This window comes from Pipistrellus kuhlii, unplaced genomic scaffold (assembly GCF_014108245.1).
Source record: "Pipistrellus kuhlii isolate mPipKuh1 unplaced genomic scaffold, mPipKuh1.p scaffold_m20_p_3, whole genome shotgun sequence".
NCBI classification, from domain to species: domain Eukaryota; kingdom Metazoa; phylum Chordata; class Mammalia; order Chiroptera; family Vespertilionidae; genus Pipistrellus; species Pipistrellus kuhlii.
In genome coordinates, this window is record NW_023425529.1 from 19,357,565 (window position 1) to 19,370,552 (window position 12,988).

General features: G+C 43.4%; 1 protein-coding gene and 1 long non-coding RNA gene across 4 annotated transcripts in view; one reads left to right on the forward strand and one right to left on the reverse strand.

Moving 5' to 3' along the window:
• Positions 1-7,416, reverse strand: part of DUSP16 (dual specificity phosphatase 16) — an 84,793-nt gene extending 77,377 nt beyond the window's left edge. For 2 of the 3 annotated variants that reach the window (XM_036457836.2, XM_036457834.2), the window contains exon 1: positions 7,188-7,413. The gene's annotated coding sequence lies outside the window, so the exon portion shown is untranslated. Of the gene's footprint in view, positions 1-7,187 lie in introns of all 3 variants that reach the window. The other variant, XM_036457832.2, reaches the window with a different exon arrangement.
• Positions 1-12,988, forward strand: part of LOC118730143 — a 29,620-nt gene that overhangs the window by 8,162 nt on the left and 8,470 nt on the right. The window contains exon 3 of the long non-coding RNA XR_004991377.2: positions 2,868-2,936. This is a non-coding gene — a long non-coding RNA (uncharacterized LOC118730143). The remainder of the gene's footprint in view (positions 1-2,867; positions 2,937-12,988) is intronic.

Consider the following 12,988-nt stretch of genomic DNA (forward strand, 5'->3'; position numbering starts at 1 on the left):
ATTTGCTCTTTTTCTATAATAGAAGTATCAGAGATAAAAGAAAATTAGTAAAATTTATATGAAAATCGCCCTCCTGTCAGAGACTGGGCATGCCATGGGAACCAGAGTCAAGTCCCCGCTCACTCATGTGCGCCTCAAAATCGTGAGAGATCCAGACCTGGCTTGCCCCACCCCCATTCATGCACGGGAGGGGGGAAAGGGTGTTCCTCAGCCCAGCCTGCACCTTCTCCAATCTGGGACCTCTCAAAGGATGTCCTACTGCCAGTTTACAGGGATAGGATCTAAAGCGGCAGTTGGACATCTCTCTCACAATCCAGGACTGCTGGCTCCAGCTTCTCACCTGCCTGCCTGCCAGCCTGCTTGCCCCAACTTCCTCTCCTCCCACCCCCAGCCCCCGCTGGTCTGCTTACCCCCAATGGCCCTGCCCCTCACCAGCTTGATCACCTACAACTGCCATCCCATCCTGGCCTGATCACCTCCCAGTGACCTGAAGTCCTCTGTCAAACCCCAGCAGGCAGGGGGGGGGTGCGCAGCCTCATGTCTCTGCTGATTGCTTGTTAAGGCTTGTTAGGGGCACTCGGCTTCCGTTGTGGGTGCAGTCATTTTGTTATGGCATGATGGTCAATTTGCATATTCCCTCTTTATTACATAGGATTGCTGATGTAAGTGAGTTACCACAAACTTAGTGGCTAAAAACAACACAGATTTATTATCTTAAAGTTCTGGAATTCAGACATCTACACTAATCAAAGAGAAACATGCAAATTGATCACCCCTCTGCAACACCCACCAGCCAATAAGGAGCAAGTATGCAAATTAACCCAACAAAGATGTCAGCAGCCACAGTGCTGGAGCAAGCAGAGACTTGAGTGGCCCCTGGCAATGGAGGAAGCCAAGCTTCCTGCCCACCCTGGCCTCTACTGAAGGAGTGGCTGGAAAAAAAATAATAAAAGGAGGGGCTGGGAGCCCTGGCCTCCACTCAAGGAGTGGCTAGGGGTCTGGGCTCTGGGGGGTGTGGCCAGCCTGAAAATGGCCCTCAACCCCTTGCCCAGGCTGGCCACACCCCTACTGGGGTCTTGGCCAGCCTGCAAACAGGCATCAGCCGCTCATCCAGGCTGGCCATACCCCCCACCCCCACCCCCCAGTGGGGATCCTCACCCAATGAAGGCATGGCTGGGCTGCAAACCACCATAGACCCCTTGCTCACCATGCCCTATCCTGACCTGGGACATCCTTCAGGGCAAACGAACCAGCCCCCACCCGTGCACCAAGCTTCTAATCTATACTAATGAAAGGGTAATATGCTAATTAGACTGGGAGACTCTTCGGATATTCTTCTGGACAAAGCCATGGTGGCGGGGCTGAGGCTGAGGCAGAGGCAGTTGAGAGGAGGGCAGTTGTGGGTGATCAGGCTGACGGAGAGGGGGGCAGTTGGGGGTAAGCAGACCAGCAGGGGGACCGTTGGGGTGATCAGGCCATCAGTGTGGGTCAGTTGAGGGTGATCAGGACAGCAGGGGGGGCAGTTTGGAATGAGCAGGTCAGCAGGGGGGCCAGTTGGTGGTGATCGGGCTGGTGGGAGGCATTTTGGGGTGAGCAGGCAGGCGACTGGGGGCAGTTGGGGGTGCAGGCCTGCAGAATGGTTAGGGGCTATCAGGCAGGCAGGCAGGTGAGCAGTTAGAAGCCAGTAGTCCCAGACTGCAGGAGGGATGTCCAACTGCTGGTTTAGGCCTGATCCCTGTAAACAGGCAGTAGGACATTCTTCGAGGGGTCCCAGATTGGAGACGGTGCAGGCGGGGGTGAGGGACAAAACCCCCGCCTCATGCACAAATTTCATACACCGGGCCACTAATATAAAATAAGTATCTCTGGGCTAAAGTCAAGGTGTCAGCAGGGCTGTGTTCCCTGCTGGATGCTCCAGGGTTCTGGTCGGCAAACTGTGGCTCGCGAGCCACATGCGGCTCTTTGGCCCCTTGAGTGTGGCTCTTCCACAAAATACCACAGCCTGGGCGAGTTTATTTTGATGAAGTGGTGTTAGAAGAAGTTTAAGTTAAAAAAAAATTTGGCTCTCAAATTTCAATCGTGTACTTTTGATATTTGGTTCTGTTGACTAATGAGTTTGCCGACCATTGCTCTAGGGGAAAATCTATTTTCTGGCCCTTTCCAGCTTCCAGAGGCTGCTACATTCCCTGACTCATGGTCCCTTCTTCTATCTTCAAAGCTAGCAACAGTGGGTAGAGTTTTTCTCACATCACTTACCCTGATTCTCCTTTGCCCCCTTTTCTCCTAAAAAGGACCTTTGAGAGGACACTAGGCCCTCCTGGATAATCCAGAATAATTCCCCTTTGTTAAAGTTTGCTAATTAGCAACTTTAATTCCCTCTGCATTTTTAATCCCCCTTTGCCATGTAACCTAACATTCACAGGTCCTGAGGATTAGGACAAGGATTTTGAGGGACCATTATTCTGTTTACCGCACCTTCCACAAAGAAAACTTTAGGGAGGTTTGCTCCTGCTTTGTTCCTCTTCCTTTAAGACCTACCTGATTCACCAAATGATGAACCGGTAATTTGATCATTGTAATAGTCACAAGTAGGAGTTATTTCATGCTGAGATTGTTGTTCGGGTCTCAGCCTAGCTCTACTTTATGCTTAAAGATATATTGCAACAAAACACAATGAATATTAACTAGCTAAAATTTTAAAAATAAATAATGATCCCCATAAATCTTCTCCAGCATGGGGAAGAAAGGTTTATCATCAAGCATTAATTGTTATAAATGATATGAATGTCCATTTCATTTCTGAGACTAAACCACCCCACCGGTCCACAATGATCATTACCAATACAGATTTCTTATTTCTTTAACAGAACCTCAACAGCAGTGTTTAGCTCCAATTGATGATTAATGGGCAGAAGAGTATGTCTTAAGAAAAACAGGTGAAAAATATCAGGTTGAAAGGCAAAGCATGTAAATATATCAGAGTCTGGATTTTTAATTTTAAAGGGTAAAAGTCCATCAGTACTATTTTAGGAGTCCCAGGAGTTCAAGCACTGTAGTCAGAAATGGGTAAAACCTCAATACATTTAAATTTCACTTTGACATTCAGTATTTCTGTCTTTTCATTTCTTTTATCTCTGAGGCATATAAATGTGCTCAAAATAAATTGTTCCAAATCCCCAGGGAAGGTAATTTTTTAAAATGGTAATGATTCACCATAATTTTCTAGTGGATAGCTTTAGTATGTGATTGAAAGACTATCCGGCTTAAAAAACAAGGGAAGCTATCACTTAATTTTTTTTTATAATTTTGGGCAGGATGCTCAAGAGAAGGAGAGGAGAAAGAGCCAACAAGTATTGAGCATTTCTCATTGCCAAGCACTGTGTTTAAATACCATTATCTCACTTAATTCTCACTACAACCCATTAAGTTGGCCTTGTTACCCATCCACTTTAAAGATGAGAAAATTGAGGCTCCAAGATGTGAAGTGACTTCCCCAAATCCCACAGCTAAAAAGTAGCAGCTCTGGGATGAGAGTCCAATTCTACCCGACTCCGAAGCCCACAGATCCTCCCTCCACCATCCTCAACTGCTCTTTCCTGAACCCCAGGTTTCTTCACCTACAAAATAAAGGGGTTGAGTCGGAGGATCTCTGATGCTCCTCACAGCTCTCACTGAATGGCCTTCATGGTTTAGGGGGAGAAAGGGAAATCAGGAAGGGATCCCAGACACTAGGGCAAACATTGTTTTCTCCTAAGTGGGAAAGCAATGGGACCCTGTGTCCTAACTCTACTGTCCCGACTCCCTGACAGATGAAAGGAGGCTGGTGCTGCTGACAGCACCGTAAATGATGATAGGACTGCCTATGCCCACCACTTTTTAAAATATACATTTTTATTTATCTCAGAGAGGAAGGGAGAGAGAGAAATAGAAACATCAATGATGAGAGAATCATTGATTGCTGCTCCTACATACCCCCTACTGGGGATGGAGCCTGCAATCCAGGCATGTGCCCTTGCCCACCACTTTAACAAAGAGACAGGGCTTCTATTTCTCCTTGGTGGAGCTACTTTTCATAAATTCACATTTCCAAAAACATATCATCAGCACTTATTATTGAGAATCACATTGTGCCCAACACTGAAGTGTATTGAGGAGCTCCACAGAAGGTAGCAAAAGAGTATGAGTGATAGTCTGTCTTCTCAGGAACTTGCAACACAGAATTTTTAGAAGACACTGTGTAATGCAGGGCTGAACTGTGTAGATAATATGTACTACAGGAGTTCAGAGACGGGAGGTCAATGTAGGCGGCAGAGAAGGCTTTGTGAGAACTGGGTTAAAGACAACGCTCTTTACCTTGCATCTGGACTAGTCTTTCTTGGCCTTCACTGTGATTGTGAAATCCTGGTATGAACCTTTCACATAGTTATGGCATTTTCAGTGTTGAGGCTGCAGTGATGTCCTTCATATCACGTCATCTGAATGCCACTTCATCTTTATTGGTACATTTGGGAGGGGTAAAACCCCAATGGTATGCAAACACCGTCATGGATACTTGCTTCAAGCCATGGGAAGTTTCATGCAAAACCAGTTTCTCAATAGGGCAAATGTTGTGTAAAGGTGTGTAAGAACTTGAGAAACGAGTTAAAGGTAGAGCCTGTCACAGCAAGAACCAGATTTGAATGGGGACACTTTCCTGTCTGTGTCAGCTGTGGTCTGCCTCCAGCCCCTCAACTGCTAAACCCCCATCCTTAAGCATTTCCCCAACACGTTGGCCCAGAGGCCAAGGACCTTGTCCCAGGTTGCAGGCACTCCTTATCCCTCACCCCCTCATCTGCCCACCTTCAGATGCCACTCTACTGATAAGAGACTCTAGTTCTGAAAAATTGTTTCAGAATTCTGAACCCTTTCTCACCCTCTCACAACTAAGTGTGTTTCCCTTTTTTTTCAAAGTCTATCCTAAATACATAATCAGGCTACATGATCCCAAGAGATAGTCTGAGTTGATAAGATAGTCTAGTACAGTGGTCAGCAAACTCATTAGTCAACAGAGCCAATTATCAACAGTACAATGATTGAAATTTCTTTTGAGAGCCAAATTTTTTAAACTTAAACTTCTTCAAACACCACTTCTTCAAAATGGGTATTTTGTGGAAGAGCCACACTCAAGGGGCCAAAGAACCACAGTCTAGTAGATTAAATATTCAGTGTTTACTATGCATTTTGAAATAATGCTAAACTGGTGAACATCTTCCAAACTACTTGAAGATGGAAAATAAGTACAAAGGAAACAGTACATGAGTGTGCCATATGCTGAATCAGGGGTAACTGGTTTAGAAAAGTGAGAAAAGAGTTTCATGGAGGCAGGGTTTAGGACAGGCTTTAAAGAATGGGAAGAATTTGGATAGGCAGGGAAGAGAAATTATGCCATTCTAGAAAAGAGAAGTACCATTACCAAAGGCAAGGAAAGTGGAAGATGTTTTCATGAAAGTCAAGGTGGTCAGCCTGTCTGGAAGAAGGGTGGCACAGGAATGTACATAGCAACAATTAGTGGGAAATGAGATCATATGGATAAGACGAATTCATCAACAAACTTAGCAAACATTTATTAAGTGCTGATTAGGTCTCTTGCACATGATAATAGTAATAGCTTACGCCTATTACAGCTTACAATGTGCCAGGCATGTATTAAGCACTTTACCTACATTATCTCATGTGATTGTCACTACAGACCTAGGAGGTATGCACTGTTATATCTCTGTTTTACAGACGAAAAACACGAAGCCCAGAGAGATGAAAGAACTTGTTCCAGGTTACATGGTTGCGGAGTAGAAAAGCCTGGATTTGAACGAAGGGAGTCTGTCAAATGTGGGTTCTGAGCACATTGCCTACCTGCCTCCACGTGTATTTATCTCATTGAATCCTCATAAAATTTCCTATGATGTACGTAGCAGGTGACTAGCCCAAGTGGTTCTGATGAGTATAAAGCTAGGATCTGAAAGCAGGTCCACTAATTCCAAGTCCATTTCACTTTCTACTACAATATAGCTGCCTGGCAGAAGGATTTTCTAGAATGGGATCAAATTGGGGGAACTGAACAGTCTGATAAGGTTAAGAAGCCTACATGGTAGGAATAGGGAAGGACTTCAGGTTTTTAACAGATATGACTTGATTATTAAAGATAGCTCGAGGTCTGGCACAGGAACTCCAATCAGGGAAAGAGTGGACACAGCACCAGATGATATCAGAGGTGGTAAGGATCTAGAAATGGGCATGGTGGGGGGAAGGAGGGAAGGATAAATACAAGGAATCCATCAGATTTTTTTGAAGGAAAATCTGATTGTTCTTGGGGAATGAATGGCATTGAAAGGAGATTAAATCAAATAAGACTTTGCTTCTTGTCTGAATACTCAATGAACTATTGACAGGAGCTTAAAGGTTATAGGAGCTCCTGTTTGTAGCAAAAAAAAAAAAAAAAAAAAAAAATGGAGGTTGTTTTTGGACATGTTGAGATATGTTTGGCAGAACCATGACTGGCACATTCTAGAGGAAATGACCACTATGCAGTCAGGGATGTGGGATTGAAACTCAAGTAGAGAGGAGAAGCTGTCAATCATAGCTGACAACTGAGGTATGCAGGATCAGTGAAGGGGAAGACAAGGCTGATCCCAGGAAAAGTAGGTTTTTCATTGTCAGTATAAGCCAGAAATCAGAGAACAAAAATGCAGTATAATAAAAGAAACAGGCCCAAGGGCAAACAACAGGTCTGGACAAGTGGTTAGGGCCGAGGCAGAGATAAAAATTAAAGGGACACAGCAGCAAATATGGTCTCACCCTGTATCAAGGAGAAAAGACCACTGAATAATTTCCCATCCTGTTTCTGGCATTTTTGGGTGTTCTTCTATTGCAGAAGCCAAACCCAGCTTAACTAATGGGACCCTGCAGTCTCACCCTGCAAACTAATCAAGAACTTTACAGGAAGCGCACAATCTACATTAGTATAGGGAGATAACTGAATAATCAGAAAAAGCCCCTCCACTGAATTGTATATTTAAAACATTGTTACAGTGGTAAAAATTCATGTTATGTAAATTCTACCACAATAAAAAAAAATAAAAGAAAGTACTCTCGCCTATGGATCCCACAAAAATTTCCAAAAGCCCATCTAATTTAGCATCTCCTGGACTTACCCTTTTTGGTTCAAGATCTTGATTTCCTTGCCCAAGTTGTTGACTGTTCTGCTGAGGTGATGCAGGCAGTTAAGAAGCCAGGGAATGCCGAAGCTTACCTGGCTCCTGTGTCCCTTCTAATCTGGAAAGAGAATGGGACAGTGAATTGAGGCTAATGTGCGGTGGAAACTCCTCTTCTGGCCTTTCTGCTACCTCTGTCCTCTTTCCAGAACATTGAGAATGCTATCCTCAGTGTTCACAGCCCCACCCACTGTGACCTCTTCTACCCGAGGAGTTAAGAAAGTGAGACACAGAGCAACTCAGTCAGTACCTGGGAGGGACTTACCTGGGGCAGGAACCTGGGAGTCCTGTGATTTCAGTTCTTGCTTATTGCCCTTCCTCTTAAGATTCTAGGATCCTCCTTCTCACTGGCTTCACGGAGATCACCTCCAAGTCTAGGGCAGCCTAAAGGTACCCCAACGTTCTTGGAAGTAGCTAAATGGGGTTCCCCATTTTACAAGTGAGCAAATGGGACTCCGGGTTGTTGCGTGGCTTGCCCAAGGGCATACACCTGGTTTAATTTCGGAACAAGAAGGAATTACAGACTCTGATCCACTTTCTAAATCTCTTAGTGAGACAAAGAAATTCCAGTTGAAATATTTGGAATTCTATTTTTATTAAAGCTTTGCTTTCCCCATGATTGGTCTCTCTTGCTGCATTTTTCTCAAAAGATGTTTAAAATGTCTGAAAATGCCAGCTTAGCGGTCCAGAAGAGAATGGTAGCAGCAATGGAGGGAGGAAGCTCACTGGTTACCCACAAAACCATCACAGACTGCCTATTACGCTGTGGCTAAACCTTGGATCCATGCCCTCCCTCAGCAGAGCCTAGTAAAGGGGCCCTGTGTGCTAGGGCTTTCTAGTCCTTTCTGTCATTGCCTCATGTTGACCTTGATTTCTGCTTCTCAAATCCTTGATTACCAACGTCAATAGGCAGCTAGTTTGCTTGGGAGGGGCCCTCCATGGCTATGGCAAGACAGAGGAATGACAGTACAGCTCACCATAAACATATGTATCAAGCAAACTTCAAGAAAAACTGGTTGCTCAAGCTTGCCACCTCAAGAAAAATAGTTTTGAGTAAAGCTGGACATGGTGGGAAATAAATGTTCTCGTCTGTCTCATTACACAAGTGTCTTAGAGAGGTATTTGTGGGTCACTTCGGCACATAGAAAGGTCCCCTCACTCCCAAGATCAGTCAAGCTGTAAAGTCAATGAGATTAAAATGGATTATCTGTTTTCATCAAGCCTATATATCTTTTCTATGGTCATTTCCTGAAAATGTAGCAATCCAGGTTTAGAACTTTAAAGTCATAGAGACATGCACTTAGAAAATCATAGAGCTGTATGGGACTTGGAAATCATCTAATCCAGCCCCCAATTTGCAGATGAGGAAACTGAAGTTTCCCATTGCTAGGATTTTATACTTCTACTAGGCAGCCAAAGATTACACTCATTTCTTTACAAGCCAAAATGGTACTGTTGGCTCCATGGAGCTGGCGGCTAACCTAAAACCCATGGTATTTTTCATATAAACCACTACTCAGCTAGATTTTATTCCCCTCCACACCAGATTTATACCATTAATTTCCTAAAGTTTTGTTTAGGAGTTTATATTTTCCTTTTCCATTCCATTTTAACTCCATATTCCAATCTATAATTTAAATTTTATTCTGTGGTAAGCTTTTTAGTATGTTTGGGAAAGGGGAAGATCATTTGGTAATATGCACTTTGCAGTGTGCTTGCTATCTCATTTAATAGCTACATTGTTCTAAAGAAATCTCTAAAAAAAAAAAAAAGTGTTTAATTTGGAATTCCAACCACCTAGTTTTTCAGATTCTCAAGGAAGAGGGATAGCTTTTCTTCCTTGTTGCATGAAGGAGCTCTAGAATGGACTTCTCCTCCAAAGGGCAAAAGAACATTCTCACAGCTCATCTCCTACTGGGAACTCGTGTACCTAGGGTAATGCAGTGGGGGGAAAAAAGACTACCCTCTAAACTCCAGAGTCCAGCAGGTTTTTTCATGTCCATTTTCATGTAGCACTTAATAGTTCATCTTTATTCAAAGAAAAGGAAAACACTAATTTGAAAAGATTTATGTACCCCTATGTTCATTGTAGCATTATTTTTAATAGCAAAGATATGGAAGCAACCTAGGTGTGTATCAGTGGATGAATGGACAAAGATGATGTGATATACTAGTGTGTGTGTGTGTGTGTGTGTATGTGTGTATATATATATATATATATATATATATACACTAGTCAGTGTGTGTGTGTGTGTGTGTGTGTGTGTGTGTGTGTGTGTGTATGCTAGAGGCCTGGTGCATGAAATTCGTGCATGGGAGTGGGGATGTCCCTCAGCCCAGCCTGCACCCTTTCCAATATGGGACCCATTGAGGGATGTCCAACTGCACGTTTAAGCCCTATCCCAGTAGAATTGGGCCTAAACGGGCAGTCAGACATCCCTCTCACAATCTAGGACTGCCGGCTCCCAACTGCTCACTTGCTGCCTTCCTGATTACCCCTAACTGCTTCTGCCTGATAGCCTGATCACCTCCTAACCACTCCCCTGCCAGCTTGATTGATGAATAACTGCTTCCCTGCCAGCCTGATTGCCCCTAACTGCCCTCCCCTGCAGGCCTGGTCCACCCCAACTTCCCTTTCTTGCAGGCCTGATCCCCCTCAACTGCTCTCCCCTGCAGGCCTGGTCACCCCTAACTGCCCTCCTCTGTAAGCTTGATTGCCCCAACTGCCCTGCCTTGCAGGCCTGGTCCCTCTCAACTGCCCTCCCCTGCTGGCCATCTTGTGGTGGCCATCTTGTGTCCATGTGTGGGCAGGATCTTTGACCACATGGGGCAGCTATCTTGATCTTGTGTGTTGGAATAATGGTCAATCTTCATTTTACTCTTTTAATAGATAGGATAGAGGCCTGGTACATGAGTGGGGGCCAGCTGGTTTGCCCTGAAGGGTGTCCCAGATCAAGGAGGGGGTTCCCTTGGAGTGTGGGGCAGCCTGGGAGAGGGGCCTGTGGTGCTTTGCAGGCTGGCCACGCCCCCCAATGACCCAAGCAGAGGCCCTGGTATCTGGGATTTATTTATCTTCTATAATTGAAACTTTGTATCCTTGAGTGGAGGCCAGAGCCAGCCAGAGTGGGCAGGAAGCTTGGCTTCCTCCATTTCCAGGGAAACCCAAGCCTCCTGCTTGCTCCATGGCCACAGCCATCTTGGTTGGGTTAATTTGCATACTTGCTCCTGATTGGCTGCTGGACATAGCAGAGGTACGATCAATTTTCATATTTCTCTTTTATTAGTGTAGATATATATTAGAGGCCCAGTGCATGAATTTGTGCATGGGTGGGGCCAGCCAGCCTAGCCAGGGGAAGGGGACATGAGCAGTTGGCCTGCCTGCCTGCTGGTTGAACTCCTGGTTGAAGGGACAATTTGCATATCAGCCTTTTATTATATAGGATATACACTGGGTGGCCAGATTATTATGCATTCAGAGATCATAATAATCAGACAACTCAGTGTGTATATAATTTGAGTTGTGATATACACTAGGTGGCCAGATTATTATGCATTCAGAGATCATAATAATCAGACAACTCAGTGTGTATATATTTTCATATACAGTTCAACCAGCAGGCAAGCAGGCCAACTGCTCATGTCCCCTTCTCCTGGCTAGGCTGGCTGGCCCCACCCATGCACAAATTCATGCACTGGGCCTCTAATATATATCTACACTAATATATCTACACTAATATGTAAAAATGAAAATATTTCATTTTGTGTTTTTTTTATTGCTGCAATAAAAAATATATAATGAAATCTTGCCATTTGCAACAACAAGGATAGACCGAGAGGGTATTACACTAAGTGAAATAAGTCAGGCAGAGAAAGACAATTACTATATGGTTTCACTTACATGTGAAACTTAACAAAACAGACTCAATGAAACAGAGACCAAAAGGATGGTTACCAGAAGGGAGGGGGTGTGGAGATGGATGAAAATGGGAAAGGAATATAGTAAAAAATATCATGATAAGTTTACATGGTGACAGATGATTCTAGATTTGGCAGGGTGATTATGATGTAAGGTATAAAATGTCAAATCACTATATTATACACCTGAAATAAATATGACAATTTAAGATTGTATACCAACTTTACTTAAATTTAAAAACTAGGAGGGAAGAAAGGAGGTTGGGGAGGGGAAGGAAGGTCAATTGAATGGAAGAGTCTTAGACGATAGTGAAGTTCACAATGCTGATTAAACATCTTAGTACTTGCCCAGTGGGCATGGCTCAGTGGTTGAGCATCAATCTATGAACCAGGAGGTCATGGTTTGATTCCTGGTCAAGGCACATGCTGGGGTTGCAGTCTCGATCCTCAGTGAGGGGCATACAGGAGGCAATTGATCAAAGATTCTCTCTCATCCTTGATGCTTCTGTCTCTCTCTTCCTTACCCTGAAATCAATAAAAAAAATATATTTTTTAAATCTTAGAATTAAATTTGCCCATCCAAGAAACACCACATTTCCAGAGATGGGTCTGCCTTAGTATCCTTTCCACACTAGGCAGGAAGCAGCCTGCAGGAAGCATGACCTTAGCAAGAAGCAGTGATGGATTGGCAGTCAGTTGTGATCCTTTCTGAGAGGCCCATTGTCAGTACTGCCACATTATGCCACACTATCTCTTCAAACAGTTCTGCCGATTTTTTTCTTCAACAGATGTATTTACTGCCCTAGTTCAAACCTCTGTCATTGCTCACCTAGATGATTCTAATAATGCTTTAACTTATTTCCCTACTTCCAGTCTCAATACTCAAACTATTTCCTGCAACACTATCAGGACAATCTTTCTAATACATAAATCCAGCTATGACTATATCTGAAGAAGCCTGAAACACTAATTTGAAAAAAAAATGCACCCTATATTCATTACAGCATTGTTTACAATAGCCAAAATCTGGAAGCAGCCCAAGTGGATTTTTGTCCACTGATCTCAGTAGATCAGTGGACAAAAATCCTATGGTACATTTACACAATGGACTACTACTCAGCTGTAAAAAATAAGTAAATCTTACCTTTTGCAACAGCATGGATGGACCTGAAGAGTATTATGCTAAGTGAAATAAGTCAGTCAGATAAAGACAAATACCATGATCTCACATATTATATGTGGAATCTAATGAGCAAAATAAACAAAACAAAAAAAATACAAACAGACTCATAGAAACAGCTATCATAGGGGAGGGTGTTGGGGACTGGGTGAAAGAGGTAAAGAGATTAAGGAGAAAATACAAAACTCATTGATAAACAACAGTATGGTGATTACCAGAGGGAAAAGGACATGGGGGGAGGTAGGAGAGGATAAAGGAGGGATAAATGGTGATGGAAGGAGCCTTAACTTGGGGTGATGAACATACAATATACAGATGGTGTATTATAGAACTGTACACCTGAAACCCATATAATTTTATTAACCAATGTTACCCCAATAAATTCAATATAAATAAACAAATAAACAAACAAATACATAAATCCAGCCATGTCTTAACCCCGTATAAGGTGGGTGGAGACTTCATTTTGTCAATCTTGCAAAAGGTATAATGATCCTCTAGCATACAAAGGACAACAACCTCACCAGCTTTAATTAATTAAGTTAATTTCAAAATTGCCTTATAGTCTTTTTGGTGAGGTCATCATTATGATATGTATATAGGTGGTTATTTCAGTGACTATATGTCATTCATCTGCTTAAAAATC